The sequence below is a fragment of the Sabethes cyaneus genome, chromosome 2 (assembly GCF_943734655.1).
Source record: "Sabethes cyaneus chromosome 2, idSabCyanKW18_F2, whole genome shotgun sequence".
Taxonomy (NCBI): Eukaryota; Metazoa; Arthropoda; class Insecta; order Diptera; family Culicidae; genus Sabethes; species Sabethes cyaneus.
The window spans coordinates 54751054-54774446 of record NC_071354.1 but is presented as its reverse complement, the minus strand read 5'-3'; the positions used below and the strand labels follow the sequence as shown (position 1 = coordinate 54774446).

Here is a 23393-nt window from a genome sequence, read left to right as displayed (position 1 = left end):
GCGATGAACTGGAAGTGGTCGATGAGTTCGAATATTTGGGATCTCTGGTCACCGCCGACAATAATAGGAGTAAAGAGATTCAAAAACCCATTCAAACTGAAAGTCGAGCCTACTTTTCCCTGCACAAGATGCCTTGATCAAGGAGCTTTCATTGCCGCACTTAGCTGACGATGTACAAAACGCTAATCAGACCTCTACGTAGTCCTCTACGGACTTAAAATACTAACTTTGCTTACGGAAGACATACGTGCACTTATCGTATTTAAACGAAAGGTATTGCGAACTATTTTTGGCGGAGTACAAATGGATAGTGGAGAGTGGCGTAGGCGTATGAACCACGAGTTGCAGACACTGCTTGGAGAGATTTCTATCGTACACCTGGTTAAGGTTGAGAGGATAGGGGGGGCGGCTACGTCGCAAGGATGCTGGACGACTGTGCACAATGAAATGCGTTCTCTTCAAGAACCTCACTGGCACTAGGAATACAGGGGCTCAACGTGGCTGAAGCCGGCTTGCGTGTGTCGAGACGCGCAACGAATTGGCGACGAGTAGTACAGCACCGAGTACAATAGAGATGAATTATTGATACAGCAAGAGCCACCCCGGCTCTCAGCTGGTAAAGTAAAGCATTTACGATTATTTTAAGATCAGATCAGCCTGTGCCCGGCCCGTTTACCAGTTTTGGTTCCATGACGACCCATTATCATCCTGAACCTGACTTCCGCTTCCGGAATGCAACAAAGTTGGTGTCACGGAAGCCTCATGTCCCACCTATACAGTCGCGCTATTCCTGCCTTCGCTTGAGAATCATCCTACCCCTGTCCACGTCCAATGAGTGTAGAGCAGGGTTTTTATTCTAGGTAAGTAAGATTCTGACTTGTTCCATAGTTCTAGCCAGTGTTGCAAATCGAGCGATGGGCAACCGATGCCAACCCGTACGCGAGCGAGTGTGAGAAGCTTGGCATCTAACACTTACTCCACTCACACAGCGTACAATCTGCTTCCGACACACGCGCGGGCACACAGCCTCGTGGCGTCGTTCTGTGCAGTCCACTCAGGAAACCAACAGTTCGTGGGATGTCAACAGCCCGCCAGCGTGACTATGTATGGCTGCAGATTTTGCTTTACTTCTTCTTTTCTTCTGCATCTTACGCTCTCGCTTCTCTCGCGGCTATGAGCGCGGGCCATTGTGAGTGTTTAGTGTTAACTGCTAGAGCAGCAATAACGAGCGAGAACGACAACCGTGACTGATAGCTAAATACTAGGGTACTGAATACAGAGACTGGCCATAGTAACTCAGTAGCTCGCGAGAACTTGTCATCATCAATCCAGCGATACACGTTTCGTATCTTCAATGAGTGGCGTTGGTTTAATGATGCGAGTTATTGAGTGACATGACCAGTCTCTTAATTCAGTGCTCTACTAAATACGCACTTGCAAAAACTCGTCGCAGGACATGAAAAAATAAGAAAAAGAGTCTGAAAGAGATGCTCATGCCAGTCTGTTCGTTAGAACGAGTACGCACGTGTGAGAAAAATAGCCCACACGAGTGCGGGCTTCGCAACACTGGTTCTAGCACAGCGGGCAACCTTGAAGATAGCAACGGCATATTGGCCCCTTCGGCAGTTACTTGTGCTGCAGTAAAGAAAAATAGCTACTCTACTAGCTACATCCGTTCAAAAGCTAAATGCGCCAGCCCATTCTACCGGAATGTTAGAGGACTTCGTACAAAGGTTGTTCTTTATCTCTCTTCTCACTTCTTTATCTCACTTCTCACCTAGACCTGGCCGTAGCTGTATGATGCTTGTTTTTGCTCATCTTAACCATAAAGTGGCATAATTGTTTGTAAATTAGACTTAAGAAAGGATAACGGGCTCATAGCCTATATTCAAATACAAATACAAATACAAATAGACATCTGCTTTTCACAACGATCAATTGCTTTTGTTTTCTGTTCAACCGTTTGCTCTGCCTTCGAATGATGCATGAATACTGTTTACTCTTACAACCACTCATCTTGCGCGGGAAGAGCACAAGTACTAGCAGAGGTAATCTTTTCTTCACACACTGACAATGCCAAAGAAAACATCGGCCAGGAAATTATATGAACTGAAACGATTTGCTCCGCGACTTTGAGAGCATGTATTCGATAGTGCTTCTGGAGAAAAAGAAGATAGTACAGAAAAAGATGAAACAAATTGACGCTCATTCAGGGGCACATCAGATGAAATCAAATTGACTCATTCATCTAACACATCACTTATTAGAGAAGTTAACATCCAACGTAGTGTGTATGTGTGTGTGTGTGTGTGTGTGTGTGTGTGTGTGTGTGTGTGTGTGTGTGTGTGTGTGTGTGTGTGTGTGTGTGTGTGTGTGTGTGTGTGTGTGTGTGTGTGTGTGTGTGTGTGTGTGTGTGTGTGTGTGTGTGTGTGTGTGTGTGTGTGTGTGTGTGTGTGTGTGTGTGTGTGTGTGTGTGTGTGTGTGTGTGTGTGTGTGTGTGTGTGTGTGTGTGTGTGTGTGTGTGTGTGTGTGTGTGTGTGTGTGTGTGTGTGTGTGTGTGTGTGTGTGTGTGTGTGGGTGTGTGGGTGTGTGTGTGTGTGTGTGTGTGTGTGTGTGTGTGTGTGTGTGTGTGTGTGTGTGTGTGTGTGTGTGTGTGTGTGTGTGTGTGTGTGTGTGTGTGTGTGTGTGCGTGTGTGCGTGTGGGTGTGCGTGTGTGGATGTGCGTGTGTGTGTGTGCGAAAGAGAGAAAGAGCAGATCGATTCCTTTTCAGAGCTTTGCCAGTAAAACACTAAGAATTAAGGTTATTTTCAGAGTACGGCATAAGCCTGGTATGTCGCAGCATTTACTGAAGCTCTTTTTAACATAAAAAAGCGAAGGCTAAGAAATAAAGATTTTTAATGTTTTTTTAAACAATATGTTTTGGAGAACAGAATTGGATAACAACAAGCTAGCCGGTAGTGAGAAAAAACGTACCTTTAATACAGATTTATTAAAAATTTGGTCAAGCAGCAGCTTTTTACCTATGTTTCTATTGCCACCAATTTCCAGCAGGCAAAGCGCGCCTGTATGATACAAAACCAAAACAGTTATAAAGCAATTCCCCAAATAACTCAATGGGCGGTACTGCACGTGCGCCCACCGTAATTTGTTAGTCGCGAAATTGACAATAAAGCTGATTATTGGCATATTGTTTCGGTTTATCAAAGATTTGTCTCCTACCAAAAATCAGCTATATCTATTTCAAGAAACCTGAGAAATAGGACACCATACCAACCATTGCTTTTCAAAAGATGACGCTTTTCTAGTGGTAGCAAAATCAAAATTTCTCACTTATCTATGTTAACTACCTCAAATACAATCACTAATCATATTTTATTTGTGGTACTGTTACTCTGTTATAATTTCATGACTTCTGCCTAATTTTGATAAACAACAAACTTTTCCTATACCTCTCCATAGAATCTTACTACCATTTATCTGAGAGCCCGGAAAAGTGATTTGATACCTACCCCGTAACAAAGTGACAGTTATTAACAGTTTCCCATAACACCCGCCAGTGTCAAAAATGTCGCGACGATCGTTTTTACGTGCCGATCAAAATTGACGCACCTTCGATTTTCAAAGGAAATGTTAATTTTTGTTGCGTTAAATGTGAACGCAAAAAGCTGTCTGGACAACGATTTGAAAAGTGCGTATTGATTATTTCAGCATTGTTTCATGTTTTCGGTAAAACTGTTTGAATTCTTGGTGGGTTGTTTGATTGATTTGTTTACAAGATAAAAAGCGGTATTTATTACAAGATTGTCACTCTTGTGTACGAGTTGTTTGCTCTAAAGTATTTAAATATTGCGTGTTTCATTGAAAGTTATCCGCTGCGCAATTTAAAATGAAATGCTCTTTCATGATTGCTGGTTCGATTTTGTCGTTAACAGAACAAGTTAAGCAAAATTCAAGAGTAAATTCAAGCAATAGAGATCGTTGCAGTTGCACAAAAAAAATCTGTTACATGACAGAACCAAATAGAGCAATAGAGCAAGAACCACTTATGCTGCTATTGTCATTACCCCGGAAACGTTTTGGTACTTGGCATAATGTCAGTTCGTAAAATACTCTACTGAAATAATAAACCAATTCAGATCTTATACTTATATGCACAAGGGATTTTTTGCCAAAACAAATGATAATAAACTCTTTCTTCGATATTTACGCCGCTTTCAAACATCTGTCGTGAACCATGAACCAGCAGTTTTAGGTACGTTTGATTAGTATGGGAGCTGTCACATTGTTACCGGGTTGTTTGATACCGTACGAGAGCCAGGAGCTGAATATGTTTGCGACATTTCAATTCGAATAAATTAAATTTCGCAACATGAACGCAATAAATAAAAACTATGTTTACCAATGTTTACTATTTATTGGTTCAGGTGTCAAACGTTATATTGCGATTAGCGATAAACACAAAAGAAACTGAGATGCATGAGAGAGTAATGTTGCTGGTTTGAGTAAATTTATTATCGCGCAAAATTGAGCTTTTTCCGAAACGTACAATATGCGTTACAAAGTAACAACATCTGTTGTATTCAACAGGGAAACATTGATAGTTTCAATGATGCGCATGATGAAACACTAGCCTCAACTTTTGTTATTTATTATCAGAAACAAGAGGCGGTGTCCTATTGCGATGAGCAAATAGCACCACCAATGGGCCTATTCGGTGGATTGCCCAGCTAGCATTTTCATATGTATAAAAAAGGTAAAAATCAGCATTACGTACAGATATACATGCTAAATAAATCGTATTTTATGCGCAAAATTGGCATATCCGTACTATTTTGGAGGTGATAGACGTGATTACGAATAATTTTGAGCGTTACGACTATATTTATATACGATAATATCCGATTCGCTCCGTACTACTCTACAATTTTGTGCTGAAAATCGTATGTATGTCAGTCATTATCATTATATACGACAAAAAATCAACTTGATCCCACTTTATCCAGATTTAGTTACGATTTCGAGTTTGTTAGGAGATTTTTACGATAGTTTTCGTACATTGATATACGAGTTGGTGCTAGCTGGGTGCTGTACTTCAACAGCAGACCAAAAGGGAGTAAAATGGTTTACCTGTTGCTATTTGTCAAGTGCTGCCAACACACCGGCAATGTAATGAATTTAGTAACAATTTTTACTTGATATGCTAGAAGCGTTCTTAGCACCTCTGCCCCGCACATTAGTAGTAGTGTAAATTATGCACCTCAGTTTGTTTGGGCTGGATTTAAAATCGATATGTATTTTCAACTAGTACATGAGAATTGATTTATTATTTCGCTGACAGAAGATGGAGGTGTAACAACCCTACCCTTCATCTCACTCAATTCAGAGAACTAGCCTGTTTACGGCAAGTCAGGAAATTAAAGCAATACTTGAAATACGTGTCCTAGTTTCTGAGTGAAAATACGACGTAGGTTGTAAAACGTGATCGATCGACGCGTCGCCACCAGGCGCTTAGTCGATAAAAAGTTGCCTCTGGGCCCCATCGCCGACACGTCAGAGTGCACAAGTTAAGTGAAGAGAGGCGAGAGACGCTCTCTATCTAACTGATTTTTGTTTACCAACCTTCGCTCACGGGTGCTCAAGAATGAGTTTACGCGGGAAGGAGACCGGAAAAGGCAACCACGCGCGGAACGCAGTACGACAGGTCACAAAATAAATAAAAGCGATTCTCGCATGGTGGACTCGACTAGGGAAATATAATCGGTAGGAAAAATTCCCTGGTGCGGTAGGTTGAATTAAGAACCGCTGTATGGAGTAAAGTATATTAATTCGAGTCTGAGGAATCGAAAGGGATAGATCGACTACTTATGGGTTGTCCTTCATTAAGGGGTTATTCCCCCCAATAATGGAGGGAAAGCTTCAAATAAGAAAAAGGGCTTTGGTAAGCTGGGAGGTTCAAGGAAAAAAAGCAATTTTTTTATTTGCTCTCTGTTTCTCTTGCATTCCGACCGATAACAATTGTACAAGTGCATAGAAGACAAAAGGCGGAGGAGTCTGAAATCTAGAATTATAGAACAAGATTGAGTCGAAAGGTCTCAGAATTTTCTGAAATTCGGGCACAGTTTATGGTAATATTAATGAAAACAATATTTAAAAAATTTAGTTCCTCAATTTTCCTGAATTTGTACGCAGACATCAATCACTTCAATGAAGGCGGTGCCATGCGAATCATAGAATGTCAGAATTGGAACAATTGACGGTGCTTCCCATCTACCAAGTGCAACTGATGATATGACAAATCATGATATGTTGTCTGTGCCCAGTCTTTTACGTTTGATTGGTGAAAATTAATTTCCCTGCAAGTGATTATAAATTTAATAGCTATAACCTAGCATAATTGTTGATGATTGAAATCCAATCAGTAACAAAAGCAAATATCAAGAATGAGAACAAAAAATAAACAAGTTTTTTGCTTTCCAAAACAACGTCAGGCTGAGTCTGTGGGAATCCTTGCATAATTATTTGACCTTCTAGCACACAAATTGAGGTTTTACCGCACATAAATTGATTTATATAAGCCACCTTACCGAAAGATTAAAATAATTGAGGGGAAACATTACAGAAACCATCGCCCCCGCGATCTGGTAGCACTGTTGCGTCCATTTAAATCAGAGCGACCCAACCTCCTTTACGACTCCCACGATGCTCCGGCGGTGTTCTTGGGCACAAAATTTGAAAGTTTCGTACAGCCCCTCCCGTGCCACTATACACAATACACAACAAGGTTCCCCCCCGCCCGAAAACAGGATTGTATGCTTTTTTCCCCTGGTGGAAACCAAGCAACAAAGCCGTCTCGTACACGTACGTATACACGGACTTAAATGCAAAAACCGACTCCGAACAGCTGAAATACAAGCCTCCCGATGGCTATATTTCATTTCCGTTAGTTTCAAGTTTCGTCCCTAGTAGTTGCCGCTGCTGTTGTTGTTTGGTGTGGACTCTTTCATCTGTTTCTGTTATGTAGGTACTTGTACGTACGGTTCGGTAGGTAAGACACGTAGCACGGACAACGTGCGTTGCATCCTGCCACGACAATGGCCGCACCACCGCCGTTCGGCCAGCTCGACAAAGAAAAACGGACTCAGCTTTGTCCGAGCTGAACTTTTCCCGCATTGCCTCCGGGAGCCCATTTGCTTTTATCACAGCTCCGCTGGAAAGGCTTGCGGTGGTTCGGTTTTTCCGGCAGAGCAGAGGGAGAAAGGTGACTAGCAACAAACCTCAGCTCATAAACAGTTTAATTTTCTCGAGCAAAAGTTAAACCTGACAGTGTAAATGCCCGCGGACACACCGATGTTCGGTCAGGACTCGGAAGTATTATAATCAAGAACCGGAAATGGCTAGCAGCATTCGCTGAGAGCAGCTGGTGAGGGTGGAGCAAAGAAATTTGCCTTAGGAACATGCCACCCAGCAGTAGTGGTTGTCCTACGGTTAAGGGACCATCGTTCTGGGAAATCAAAAATGTTTTCGTTGATTGTGCGGACCGTGTCTCTCTTCGGTCCGTTAGGTGTGCTTCGCTAGGAACTAGTGAAAAGGGATGAAGTTAACGGTTTATAAAAAGAAAACATTGCGCGAAATCATCAAGTGGAACGAGATGAAAGCAAGAACTTTGCCTTAGGTGGAGACCCTGCCAGAGGTTTGCCAAAACTGGGAAATATAAGTTAGCTTCATTAATATCAATTAGGAATATGCCAAGAAACCTGAAGGGTGATTACAGCGCACAGAAAGTCGTTAAAAGCGTGCCGAGTTTCGGTGTCGTAAAAGGTTAGTAAATGGTTGACTCAGTTGGGGTTAGACAGTTAAGTGCATTTACAGTCGAAAAGATGCTGACCGAGGTAAATGTTAGATGAAAGCAGAACATTTATTTAACATAACTTTCACACAAAAGGGTTGGTTTCCATTGATTCGAAGCTGCGAAGGTACCGAAGCTGATGCGATTTATCGCAGCAGTACTTGCTCAAAATAATTGCAGCTCTTCCTCTATCGGACCAATTACCAAACAATATAATTGAGCACCGATCGGCAGCGGCTAGGTAAACGGAGCAGGATAAATGTTGGTAAATAGTTTGATTGAAACTGTTTACCATCATACCTTTTGTGAAAGTTGTTCCCGGCACCGAATCCAGCCGGCCGGAGGCCGATTAAGGGGATAAAGTTGAACCAGTACCTGAAATGAGAACGGAAGAGAAAGGATAATGGTTAAACTTTTGGAATTTAAATTGGTGATCAATAGTTTAGCTGTTTTTCATTCTTGGTTTTATTGTTATATGAACAGCAATGAAATCATTTGCAAACTAACATTTCTGTATTTTTGAACAACGTGTTTAATTTTAATTGGTAAACTGTGCCCATCAAACATTTTACTGACCCAAACGAGGAGTGTCCCACTTTATGTTCCATAAAGAATCAGCAACTAGTGTCACCAGAATCCAATCATTTTATTAACCAGAGTGATCAACTTTAAGCTCAACCAAGTATTGCTAGCTGATGTTGGGTAGATTACCCGACATCAGCAGTGGAACGGAGCAGTGCCAGCGGGAAATATTAAAATCATTAAAATCCTTTTGATGGAGGGACCGGGAGTCAAACTGTTAATCATGCTTGTTTACGCAGATTTAAACGAAAAACCAATTGCGAAAGAAAAAGAAAATAAGATAAAAAATTTCGAATCAACCCATTGAAACGAAAGTCAAAAATTAATAAACGATAATAATTCATGGCTTAATGGGTTTGAGTAATGGAAACCCTTACCTGTCGGCCGTAAATTGCAGCAACCTTTATGGCATATTTATCGCCTAGGATGTTCCCTCCGGAACGGCTCGGATCACGATTGCAAATTGGCCATCTTTCGCCGACCGACGGTCGAAAACAAAGCCGGTCGAAAAGAATAGAAAGGCCTTCATAAATCAACGGCCATAATCAGGCGGTAATTCTTCGAAGATGGTAATTCTTTCTTCTACCCTGGTGCTTAATGCGTTCGAGTCCCGAAACCTTGTTCGTCGTCGCGAAAAACCGATCCAATTGTCGGGTTTGTTAAATGAAGACCTCCCACTCAATGCAAACGCTATCAATTTACACGTACGGCAACATCAATCAGCAGTGATTGCCGGTGCACTGTACTGAACTGAGGAGCAATTGTGGGAAAATAATCTCCAGCGGATAGTTTAAAATTGTTTATTCCTAATTCTTTATTCGATAAATTCTGGGTGCTGGAAACGAGATGGGAAATTCCAAAATGTGTTACCATTAGCCCTTCCCTGCAGTGAAATTTATAAGGTTCCATTGCTGTTCATTGAATTCGGTGCTAAAATCAACACTAAATATTACATCGATAATGCTTTAAGAAACCATTTGTTTTCCATCGCCAAAAAACACTACAAGAATGTATCATACTGCTTCCATCAAAATTCTGCACCGGCTCACCTGGCGAAAGCCATTTCTTCAAAAGAGTGACCTGCCATTTTACCTGATTTGAATCCTCTCGACATCTATGCATAAGGTTTGCTTACCATGTAATCTTATGCATAGATGTCGAGAGGATTCAAATCTGGTAAAATGGCAAGTCACTCTCTTGAAGAAATGGGGAGCACCAGACGCTTGACTGTGGATACTTTCAAGTAACGTTTGGAGAAGATTTGGGATCAAATGCCTCAAAATATCGTGCGTGCCGGCTGTCACGCTTTTCAACAACGATTGCAACTGGTAATTAAAGTAAAGGGGCAATGATCCTATAACCTAGAAGAAATTTGTGAGTATTTAGAGTACATAAACGAACTAACTTTTCCTTCTGCCTTTCAACAAAGCAAAAAATAAATGTTTTATGGTAAACATAGCGGAGGAGAAAACGTATTGAAATTGTGTTTTTGAGCCTAAATGCATAGAGATATTTGACGTGGTTATCGACTGTATTCAATAATTCTTTAGACTTGGGTTTTATCGGCTCATCAGTCAGAAAAAAATAAACGAAATTTAGCTTTGCCCTAACGTTTCAACATTATATTATGTCTTTTTCAAAGAGCTGTAAGGGAAAGGGGTACACAAAATATATATCTTTCATACCATTGTCAACAATAGCAAACAGAACGCAGGACAAACCGCTGCATGTGAATGATGTGATGGCGGTATGAGCAGAATTGTTTAGTGTGTGATGTTAGTGTACGTTTCTGTTTTTATTTTTGTTTTTATTCATATGCATGTGAGTTTTTTCGTCTACACTATACGTTTATATATTAAGAAACCTTTGACAATTCATATAACAGGACGATACATTTGACGCACAATGACGATACCTATATAAACAATAATACGACAAAACGAATAGCTATGTAAGTACACTGAGAAAAATTTGTTTGTAAGAAATGTTTCCGATTAATGTAAAACCATATATATTTTGTGTACCCCTTTCCCTTACAGCTCTTTGAAAAAGACATAATATAATGTTGAAACGTTAGGGCAAAGCTAAATTTCGTTTATTTTTTTCTGACTGATGAGCCGATAAAACCCAAGTCTAAAGATGCATAGAGATATTTAAACCAAACCACGGTATCAAAGTTGCCCCAGTAAAAATGTGCATCTGGAAACAATTTAACAAAATCAAGAACAAAACTACTGCTGTCTTGTTACCTTACAGAAATCAAAGATTGTCACTACCAACCCCTCCCCCAGGTTGCAGACATTTTACCAATTCGATTCCTTTTTATCAGTAGCACATTGTTGCCACAACACAAACCATATAGTAAACATATTATAACCGAACACTACAGCTGCTGCGCACTTCAACACAAATTAACCAATCCAGTAGGCTATAGATTAATCGTCGTACGTAAAAATAATTCGACCTGTTGGGACGTGAAGATCTTGTCACTTTTCCTGGCGTACTTCCCAGGACAAGTAGAGACATTAAATTGGGTTAGGTTTAAACAAAGAAAACCTGAAAACATAACTTTTGGCAGAAAAATCGACAAAAGGGACTCGAAGGGACTCAAGAAGGCGCCAAAACACGCACAAGGCACATCACTCGCTCTACGGTAGCTTGATCAGCCGCGTCAGTTTGTCGGGAAAACTGCACTACTGCTTTACCTGCCATAACTGTTCGCGCTCGACTGTACCATATGCTGCCCTAAAATCCACGAAAATATGATGCGTAGGCAGTGTGCACGTTATACTCCTGAAATTCCTGGAAGATTTGTTGGAGAGTAAAAATTTGATCCGTAGTTCCACGGACCCCCATAAAACCCGCCTGCTATTGGAGATAAATGTCGCAACAGAATCTGGGAGAGCGCAATGCAGGCGGCGTTGACCAGCGTAATGCCGCGGTAATTACAGCAATCTAGCCGATTAGTATATGGGACTTTTAGTATATGGGACAAACCACACCTTCCATTCACTCCTCCGGTAGTTTATCCTCCTCCCATATCCAGTGAAGTTTTCCAGTGAAGCCAAGCTGTTCTTGACCGTTTTTGTAAAGTTTCGCCGGGCATCAGTCTTTTTTGGGCGGCTCTGTTTTACTTCACCTGACAGGTTTCTCACCGGATCTCTTCGAGATCGGAAGCCGGAACGCTGTTATCGTTTGTCGACACTCCTAGGTTAACTTCTGTTGCGTTTCTTTCTTTTATATCGCCATTGAGATGCTCACCGAAGAACCGTTTCAACCTGTCGACCATCTCGCGCTCGTTTGTGACCTGGTTTCCCTTCTCGTCCCTGCAGGGACGGTATGTATCCTCGTACCGATAAAAACTGAACTCAACGATTCCATTAATTCTGTGCCAGCCGTTCGGCGAAATGCTCAACGTTTTTCGCTGCGACCATTCTTCCCGTAATAGTGATAAGCGAAGCTTTGGAGGTGTATTAATCGCTGTCGCCCGGCAGTATCCATGCATTGCCCTCACGTCAGTACAAGCAAGTAGCTTAGAGCAAGTTTGTATTACGACGAACATTCGTGGGTTAAAAATTTTATTTGGTGCTGTATATATTCCTCCCGACAAAAACCAGGATCCTGTTGTTATCGAATCGCACGTTTCTTCTATTCGTGAGTTATGCGAAAATACCCCCCAATTGATGCTATACTCATTTGTGGTGATTATAATCAACCAAGCATTGTTTGGGAATACAATGACGACATGGTACATCACACTAATACATCGCAGCTTCCCATCGCGAGTGCGATTTTAGTTGACGGAAAGGATTTCCTCAACCTCCAATAAACCAACTTGAAACGTAATCACCTCAGAAGGGTGCTTGATTTAGTATTTTATTCTGCTGATCGCGTTATCTCCGTTGACGAGTGCGTTGCACCATTACTTCCTGTTGACCTACATCACCCCCGTTATTTATTTCGTTACCCGCTTCAAATGTTTGCCCCGAGAATCGTTCACCTCCATAAAATGAACGACGAAAATATACTACCGCAAAATAGAATTTATTAAACTATGGCTGAGAGAATCTTCTTGAAATAATTTAAGGCCATTGCAAATTATTTTTAAAGTATTTGTCACCCCCCCCCCCCACCTCTTTGAAATTGGCATGAAAAATTTGGGGGCAAAAAAAAATTTGTCGGTTATAAGTCAAAATATTTTTATAAAATCAGTTGTCTGTGGGCACTACAACCTAAAAAACTCGAAAAATGGGTATTACGCTTCTAACACGGTACACGGAACAGAAATGGAAATTTCAAACAACTGAATTTCCAGTAAACGGCAAAAAAAAAATTTCATTCGATTTTGTCTTTCTTTTCGTTTTTTTGCATGGAAAATAATAACGGATATATAAAACGCAAGAATAGATTTAGTTTTCACGTTTAAATATTAAGTAAAAAAGCGATAACTTTGTAAGGAAAGGAACTATAAATTCGCAATCTTCTGCATAAACGTGTATTCTGAGTCCTCTAATAATCGCCTAGAAATCATATATTCTTATAAAATGCAACCAACATCAGCATGAAAAGCTAATTTTTAAAGAATTTCCTGTAAAAATGCTCTGTAGCTCTGAACTCGAGAGAGATAGAAATGTTATTTCTTCAGCAAAGTTGTTTGCCTTTATACTTTCCATAACTTTGCCGACGAAACCATGTGTCTATCTACTAACACAAAAAATGGACATGTATCGAGCCTTTAGCGAACTCGAAACACATAAAACGTATGCTTGCCGTACTCTAGTTTGGGTGGTTGGGGACAAGCAGAACCCATACAAGTTTATAGTACTCGACTTAAGCTTTATGATGAAGTGCTGATTTCATTAATCTGCTTGCTCCATTTTACCCCATAAGCTCGTGAAGCTATGGAAATTTAAAGCTTGAATATGCGATAACTTAGCAAGTGAAAGTCCAAGTGATTTGCGGTCTTCTCCAAAAACGTGTACTTTGAGTGCTTCGATAATCGCCTAAAACATTGTATTCTTGTAAAATGCCACTAATAAAAGATAAGTATGAAAAACCAATTTTTAAAGAGTATGCCCTATAGTTCAACACTCGATAAAAATAGAAATTTTATTTCTTCATCAAAGTTGCTTGTTTTTACATTATTTACAACTTTGATGAAGAATAGTTTCTTCATGTCTATATTTCCTAATACAAAAAAGTTATTTTTTTATTTTCATTGTAGTAAACAATGATTAACTCTTGGTAGTTTTAGATTAAGGAGGATATTCATACGAACAAAAGTGCCGCAGACCATGAATGATCAAATGAGCGTAAAAGAAACTAGGAAAAAAGTTCCGCTTTTCGCCCTTTTCGACCACTGTGCAGTGACCGCATACATCCGGATATTCACTCGACTGTACGAATTTGGAGAGCCTTCTCGAATTTTTGTTTAAATATTGTCAAGAACTAATCCCTTATAAAAGATTTATGTGACCTATTAAATAAAATAAATAAATAAGTATTGCCTCCCAGTTTGCCTCGAGGTATGATGCTGGCCTAATAAGCCAGTCGTCGTATGTTCGAATCTCGACTGAGAGTGGCTGTGTGATTAATAGGATCGTAGCAACTGGCCCTTTAATTGTTCTGTATTCTAACAGCTGGCTGCGAAGTCTGTCGTACAAAAACAGAAGGTCAAGTTTCGATAACGGAATGTAGCACCTAGGCTATGCTTTGCTTAAATAAGTAAAAACTAACAAACACTTGAATCACAGACAAACAGACATAACACTCGTTTTCCATTCTTCATACCGATTAAACCGTCATTTTAAATTTGAGCTTAGTTGGGAATGTCTCCGTTTTGGTCAAAGTGGCGCTTTTTGACGAAAGAAGACGAATTCCCCATAAAGAATACTTACTACTTTGAGGGATACTTATGTTGCTATTTGATATTTGGGAATGTCGATCATAGATGGTGCTAGTGTTCAATCTAAATGTGAAGTACGATAATTTTTGTTGATTTTTCTTCCAAGAGTTATGTCTGTTTGCCTGTGCTTGAATGAAGCATAATATTTGATTTATAATTTCATGAAACTTTGCATCCTTCTTAATTTTTAAATGAAATATTAATGCCTAAGGGGGAACCGTCGACAAGAAATTTACATGAGAGTGTCTACCAAAACGTCTGCAGCTTTTCCTGAAACAACACAATTTGACGGGATTTTTAAAATTGTCGTTCATGGTTGGGCCGAATACTTTCAGAATTTTATGAAATTTTGTATACGGACATCATTAATGAAAATAATATGTAGGAAATCGACGTCTCCTATTTTACCAAAAAACTCTAACGAAAACTTTCCGATTGTCTCGAACATCGCTTTTATTTTAAAAAGTGCATTACTCTTGAAGAACTCGAAGAACAAATATTTAATTGAAGTTTACTAGAATACAAAACCTAAAATTAAAAAAGAAGAAAAGTTATCCAATTTAATTCTACTATGTATATTTATTTCACGACAGATACGTATTTCGCCTACGACTTGCAGGCTTCCTCAGTGTTCAAAAACAGACACTGAGGAAGCCTACAAGTCGTAGGCGAAATACGTATCTGTCGTGAAATAAATATACATAGTAGAATTAAATTGAATAACTTTTCTTCTTTTTTAATTTTAGGTAAATATTTAATGTTTAGAATACAAGGAAATCCAATCCAGGAAAATTTTCTAACAAAATGACGGAAAACTTTTTAAGCAAAATCGGGAAACCCAAATTCTAGTTCTTAGAATTTTTTAAACTTTTGTTTGTTTGCCAATACAATATAGGCTGTTGGTGACAAGAATTTCACTGCAGCGTTTAGTCTTGTTCCCGAGTTTAGTTATGAGTTATGATTTAAAAAAATTAATTTATTTACATTCATTCTTGTTTGAAAAAATTCTGATCGTAACACTCTTTAATAGATAATTTAAATTCAGTCGGTTGAGCATTTCGCACCATTTTGTTGAAAGTTTGGGGGAAAAACATTATACGAAATAATCATTTGGCACGTAAATCGATTGCCATATATACAGAATTCTTATGAACATTACATAAAAAGTATGGTTGATGAGAACCACCTCTGTTCTCACGGAAATAGGACGTGCAGATTTCTTTTGAATGTACGACGCTACGAATCTTCTAGCTTTAAGTAACACCGAACAAAGGTTAATAAATAATTTCCGAACAAGGATCATTGGTTTGGCATCGGCATCGTACGATTCCATTCCACAGCAGTGAGTGACCGGAATGAATTTCGCACAAACATTGAAATCGGAATTTCAATTTATTGCCAATCAAAGCCTAGCCCGTCTTGGTCGTTCGCGAGCTAGATCAACTTTCCGGTGGTAGGTATAGTTATCATGCATACTTAACTACCAAATCCATCGACAGCACGCCTTCTGCTGCCGGCAGTTTGTTTCAATTTAATGACTTTTCAGGAATGTACACCTCTTCCATATCAATTCAACCTGCTGTCGTTGATGTCGTTGCTGCCGTCGTCGTCACCGTTTGGTCGTTGTGGGAGGTGCAGTAAAACAGTTCAGCGGAAAAATGATATTCGCCCCTTTTCAATAGCTCGTTACAACGATCGATCGCCTCACGGCAGACGTTGTCGGATTGACAATCAGTTCTGGACAAGTAAATTGTCTTATTCTGCCCGAAGGATGGAATTTATTGGAACTGCAATCGTCCATGATTGAAAGTCCGAAAATGATTCCATTCTCATTTTGGATTAGTACCGGATGAGTCAGAAGATAACACAGAGCTACGAGATCCATCTGTGCTTTTCAAAGTGCACAACATGACTGCTGCTGGTGTCAGTACCAGCAGATAATGGAAATTAATGCAGTCCGATATCAGATACTGTTGTTAGCGACAACGAAGCACACGGGATGCAAGTGCTGGTAGCTTGCACCTCAGCTCAGACTATGGTCGACACATCGAACATACCGTATTATGTTGCATGAGAACGTTCGGGAAGTGCTATTCTAAACCCCCGTTTTAAAATTGCATTAACCGCTGCTCCCATTTTGAGTGAAATTTTAGAGGTGCTCCAATTTTCCACTACTTACTGTGCAGTGTTTCATTATGTGGTAAAAGAGAAATGAACATCCCCACACTGCCACCGCCAATTGAATCCCGTGGAAGATCATATCAAAACATCATCGTCCCACAGCGGGTGTCACCGCAAATAGATGGCCCTAGCCTTCGTCACTGTCCACTAGCATGATCCGTTAGTCGCCGAATACGATACGTCCCTGTCTCAACGTTGCGCTGCTGTCGGTCACAGGATGATCCCGGTCGCTGCACGACGAATACTACGGTAGCTCGCTGGAAATGGGTGATAACGATGATGCAATTTCAGTTCAGTTTATTATTATTACCGTAGCTGTTATTACATAAGTGGTACGTATGCATAATTGAAGAGTAACTAACAGTGAATGGTGTGACAATGACGGTGACGTTGTTGGTGCACTCTGAAAACTGCTAGCAGTTGGTCGCAAAGAATGTGTTCTAAACCCATCGCGGAAGCTGTCATCATCCACTTCTAGCCAGCCCAGGCAGTAGTAAGCAACCACGGCTGGTGCAGTCTGGAGCTGCTGCTAAAATCGTTGCATAACTTTCTTGCAATTCCTGGAATGCGCTTTCAAGCCAAGCCAAGTGGTGCACTTTCGAGCGAGAACTACATAGAACGAGCGAAGTGGCAAACAGCGCCAGTCAGTGATGCAGTTGATACATGGCGCTTACGTTTCGGACAGGTTTTGTTATTCAGCTGTCCAGAATCAGCATAAATACGAGTGTCATGTCCAACTGATTTATTCTATTATTCATGAATTCCTAATGGTAGGCACTAGCCTGGTGTGATACTACCACCTCGAATGGTAGTCCTATCCTAGGTCAAGGAAGTATCGTTGCTTCAACCCTGTGGGTACTTCGTGAGCGTGAAACGACACGCGATTAATGACAAGAGATTCATTGATGATATCGTTGCACTGAATTGAATTAAACGTGCCGCTACAACCGGGTAACACTTGTAAACGTTATCTAATGAGTCTTTCCGTCGCGAAAGCAGAACAAGCTGGGGTGGCACACACAGACACAGCAAGTGCAGTGCATTGCAATGATGGAACACATTAAATGTCGAGTTGGGTTTTACGATGTTTCGAACTATAATTTAAGCAGCTGTAAGACTTTTGACGTAGGGTTATGTCTTTTCGCAAAATGCTGCGGTGGACTTCCAAATTGGAAAATTAGGACGTGTAACGGAAAATGATCAGCTTTTAAAAGAGTATAACTCAACATTCCCTCGCTGGATTTCAGATGTTAGCGAATCAACATACTGATTTTCTTTTCCATACGCAGTACCATTTACCTGCAAAATCTCCACCATCGGCGTACCAGAAGATTATCCAACCAGACGTAATCACAACTTGACCGCGTTCTGATAGATGCTCGGCACTTTTCAGACATCATCAAAGTCAGAACCTATCGGGGCGCTGACATTGATTCGGACCACTACCTAGTTATGGTTAAGATACGTCAAAACTTATCTGCTGTGATCACCATACGATGCCGGCCATGATACAATCTGACGCGAATAAAACAACCGGATGTCGCCGTAAGCTACACGCGTTATCTCTCGAAACCGTGCTGCCGGAAAATGGTGAACTGGATGAAGCCCCTCTTGAAGATTGTTGGAGTGCCGTGAAAACAGGCATTAGCAGCGTAGCGGAGAACTATTGGACCGTGTGGCATCTAATTGACGTAACGAATGGTTTGACGATGAGTGTCTGAACACAGCAGACCAAAAAAAAGCGCAAACAGTAAACCCCAATGAAGGGGGGAAGGAGTGCGAAGAACTCGAGCAGCTGTACCTGCGGCAGATCCTCCAGAAATCCGCGAATTCCAAGTCCCCACGCATTATCTGTTCATTGATTTCGAATAGTGTAAAGCGATAAAAGCTATGAAAAGTTTTGGATGAAAACGGTTTTCCGGATAAGCTTACTAGACTTATCATGGGTACGACGGATAGGATCCAGTGCTGTGTGAGAATCTCGGGTTGATTGTCGGACCCATTCGAATCTCGCAGGGGACTTCGGCAAGGAGATGGTATCTTCTACCTGCTATTCAACATTGCACTAACTAATTAAAACATATATGAACTAAACTAACACAACTATTGAAAACCCGACACATACTAAGCACTGTTTCGTGTGACTCATAGTTAGCTCTTGAGTGCCGGTTGAGGAGGCAGGCGTGCAAACGAAGTGTACGTCTTCTAGTATTGATATCGAGGCGACTGAGCAATGGAGGACAATCGATATCACCTTGAAGGAGATCGCCGACGAAACACCCTTAGCCACATTGAGCCTTCCTTCCAGTTGTAGCTACTAAATTAATGAGCTTGCAACGGCTTTCGAAACGCGGTAGGGTACGAGGGTCATGCCAGCTTTGGTGTCACAGAGCAAGCCGAGTCCGCTGAATAGCTTCAGTCCGGTGAATTGCATTTTGGTAAAAAGCAGAGCAAACAATGTCGGAGTATTCCACCATAGGACGAATCAGTGAGCAGTATAAAGAATTCAAGCAATATTTAGAAATCTTAGTTGCGAGAACGCTCTGGCTGGATACTACGAAGGAAATGTGGTTCTTGAACGTTAGGATGACCGCTCACTTTTCTGTGACCTTTCACTTTCAGGACATCAATTTGGGCTAGATTCAATGTTTAAAGATAAACTCGGTTGAAGAGGAGGGGTGATTTTATACTTAAAAAAAAAAAAAACTTTCAGGACATTAAATTGGGCTAGGTTAAATGTTCAAGGAATAACACCGATTGAAGAAAAGCGATGCTTTTGCACTCTGGCGTACTTCCCAAGCACAGATATCAAATTAGTATAGGCTTAAACGTTGTAGAGAAGCTTCGACCTGTTTCTGGCCGCGAAGTTTCTGTCTCTTTTCTTTACGTAGGACTACGTCTTACGGCAAGTTTTGAGATAGGGTGTCATTCCAAAAAATCGAAAAATGCGAGCGTCAAGAAAAATGAAAGGTTTTGAGCGCTAATAGCTCAGCGGTTTTCCGATCGATTTTCAATATTCTTACACCAATCGATCGGAAAATCTTCTAAGAATTGACTGAAATGAAGAAAAGTATGGATTCTTGATGTTGAACTATTGAAAAATCGAAAATAATGAACCTATGTTTTACCAGAATTCTCGCTTTGTGATTGGTTGGAAGATTCTTTGTGATGATCTAAACCTATACCATTTTGATGTCCTTGCTTGGGAAGTATGCCAAAAAGAGTGACAAAGCCCCCTAGTAGAAACAAATTTCTTACGAACTCGATTAAACCTAGTCCAATTTGATGTCTATGTTAGGGAAGTGTGCCATAAAAAATGACACAAGTCCATTGTCCCAACAGATCGCAAATTCTTTATTGCGAGACGATTAAACCTCGGCGAATTTGATATCTGTGTTGGAAAAATGTACTACAGCTGTAGTGTTCGGTTATAATACGACTCTGTATGAATACGCATGCTTGCCGCTCCACAGAGGTTGGAAAACTCGCAAAATGAATAGATGCGCCGAGCATCGGCAAACGGTTTTTATCATGATAAAACAGCTACGCGAGTGGTTCAATTCGCTTATAACAATGAGCAACATACACTCACGCTTCATAGCATCGCTGAATATACGAATATCGTGAGCAACGCAAAAGTGCAAATTACTGCTTTCTGCTGCTTGTAAAGCCACTAACACTACTTTAAACTATTCCCTTTTTGTGGTAATATTATTTTGAATACTTTCCGGCGTCCCCGGGTATTCTATATCCGATAAATCGAACACACTCAATGTTCAATATTCAATTTTTGACCGAATTCTGATGTTCACATTGAGGTTCTGTTCGTGATAAAATTCAAAGCTGATGCGTGCATTATCGGCGAGGCAGGCGAATAGTGTGTGTTCATGAGGGATGTTCATCGATTCAAACGATCACTTTTTCGCGAATTCTCCAACCACTGCCGTTCCATTAAAAGTGTAGTGAAAAGATGTGCTGTTGATAAAATAGGATTGAATTGGTAAAATCCCTTCAAGTGGGGAACCATGGGTAATAAAAACAATCTTTAATTTCAGTAAGGTAGCAGGAAAGCAATAGTTTGTGTTCTTGATTTTGTTGAATTGTTTTGTTACTGTTCGTCCCGGCTATCGGGTCGTTTTTGTGGATGTGGAAGGTTCTTTTCTAATTCCGAAGTGCATTAGGCCTTCAAGAGTTAATGTAACTTAACCTTATATTTTTACAAAACTTAACTGCAGACTTTTCTGCCACTTAGCTTTCGGTTTTCCCGAACTTGCAGACCTTCCTGCAACTCGCCACCTAAGCCACCACTACTTCTCAGCTGCGCCGCCAGCGTTTAGTCCGCATCGATGCCTTCTCCGCGGTCGCGGGCGTATATTACCGATTGCTCCAATTCCCGTTGTGTCCGAAAATCGGTCCTGCCCCACTGGGCGGATTTTGGTTACTCCTCCGTGTCGGTTGGGGCTACAATCTCGATCGTGTCGATGTTATTGACTACCTTTGCCCGCTAATTGGCCAGTCAGGGGAGGATATAACTCGTATCGTTGCACTGATTTTCGTTAATGCGGACCACGTTGTCCGTCTCGCAACTAATGTCGTCAGGCTAATGGGACGTAAGCCGTTCTGTCCTCTTTGAAGGGCTAGAGGATACTGCTCTCTTTTTCCCGTGGAAACTCCACTGTTTCTGATAAATTGTCAGCGGAAACCGGACATCAACGGGTGGTGAATACGTTACTTGGTTTTGGTGGTCTTTTCTGCGGTTCGGGTGGCTTAGGGACGTTTAACTATACCTACTTATTATTCTAATATTGACATAATGAATTTAGATTTTGATTTTAATTCCAGTTTAGTTTACACTCTTTCGATATATGTTAAATAATTGCAAAAATACCTCATTTTTCAGAAGCGTTACGAGTGGTGAATTTACACTTCTCACTTAATCCTACCAAGTACGCTAAACACGAATTGTATAAAGACGGTGCATTTTCTTATTTTGTAAGCATGATGTTTTAATGGTTACAAACACGCCCCTACTTAGAAAAAAAATGTTTACATTTTTGTTTGATCTCTATAGATATTCTTACGGGTTTCTCCGTCTCCAACTGTCATTCTAAATAGTGATTCAAGCCAATAAATAAACATTACACTTCATCATAATCCCTATCGAATGCATCATGTACTCCAATTGCAAGTCAAACTTCTCATTAACTTATCATCCTCATCTCGTTACTCTTTTTTTTCTTCATCCTTTACGATAAAGCTCTAACGACCGGTGTTGATTGATCGATCTGGTTCCACGAGATCGCAACCTGACGCGACGCTTTTCAGGGAAGGATAAGTGAACCAGCACATTTTCTTCCTTCTTTCACTAGATTTACGCGTTTTATCATTAGGAACTATGAGTTAATTTCATCGGTTTTCTCGTTCAAGTTAACTAACCACTGTCGTCATCTCACATCAAACAATAGATAGCGCCTAATTACAAACATGATTATCCTATCACTGGCCAAACTCACACAAAATGCAAACGTACATGTAACAGTCACTCAATTAGACGATATCCCCCCACTTCCTGGCATGATCACCCTTTTCTCCCGAGGCCGCACTCACACGATACTCAATCATACAACCCTTTCACCCCATCTTACATTTCTGTTAACTGAATACAAACATATACATTCTTTCAGAAGCTTTTGGACTTCTACAAAAGCTTTGAAAATAAAACATTTAGTCATCTCAGCTTCACTCTAAAGAATAAGTTTACAAAACTTATTATAGACGATGCTAGACTTGTATACATGTATTAAACGGACTCCTACAATGTACACTTTAAACGGTGAGTGTCTTCGAAGGCAGTATTGCCCTGGGGATAGAGTAACTCGTCACTGGCAGAGCTGATCATTCGTGATCTTCACTTTGCAGGAAACGGTTAGCAGTATCACTTTACAATCGGTGGTGCACCACCTGCAATAAACTAAATAGTCTTTCGGGGTTTTTCTACGCGAAAGCAGGCACAACAAATATGTTTATCTTCTTTTTTTAGTAAGTATAATATACATTTTAGGCTATTTATAGGTATTTCAGAAAATGGATTATATATATATTTCATCCAATCTGCCTAGTATATCACAACGAACAATAGGTGGTCATTGACCTAGCCTTTGTTTTTTTTTCTTCCAGTTATCGATCGATTAAAATGATAGCCACTCAATTGTATGCCACTTTAATCGAATCTAACTCGGCTTTAATAGGTTTGCCGGCCAAACTCCTATATTTTTGCCGGTTAAGTCTTCAAGTTCGTACGAAGACGTTCCATGTTTACGGATAACTTTACAAGGCAGATATTGTTGTCCTAATTTGGCGTTGTAACCTTCCAAGGCGTTAGATAACTTCTGGTTCCGTCTATATGCCAGCTGGCCTTCAGCAAACGGTTTTGCGAAAGAACGATGGCGTAAGTTATAGCGATTGTTAGATTCTTGATGAGCCTTTTCCAGATTTTTAGTTACAATGTCTCTAATGCTTTGTAATTTCTGTTGCTTCTCTTGCAGGGACGTTTCGTGTTCTGTATTCCCACAAGAATTCGAAAAATCGTTACCGGAGCTAGCCATTTCGTGCCCATGAATTAGCATGTAAGGGGAAACACCAGTCGAAGAGTGGCGAGTCGTGTTTAGGACTCTTTCTACCTCGCCTATTTTCGTGTCCCAGGTGCGCTGGTCACCCCGGACATATGACCTTATGGCTGAGTTGATAGTTCTGTTGGTGCGCTCAACAGGGTTTGCTTGGGAATGATACTTAGATCTAAGCCAATGCTTTACTTGATGTGTAGCTAGAAAATTTTTAAATTCTTTTGACACAAATGTTGAGGCGTTGTCGCTTAGTAA

The 23393-nt window shown here is 40.5% G+C and overlaps 1 protein-coding gene across 1 annotated transcript in view; it reads right to left on the bottom strand.

Moving 5' to 3' along the window:
• Positions 1–23393, bottom strand: part of LOC128738251 (fat-like cadherin-related tumor suppressor homolog) — a 589652-nt gene that overhangs the window by 393762 nt on the left and 172497 nt on the right. The gene's annotated exons all lie outside the window — the stretch shown is intronic.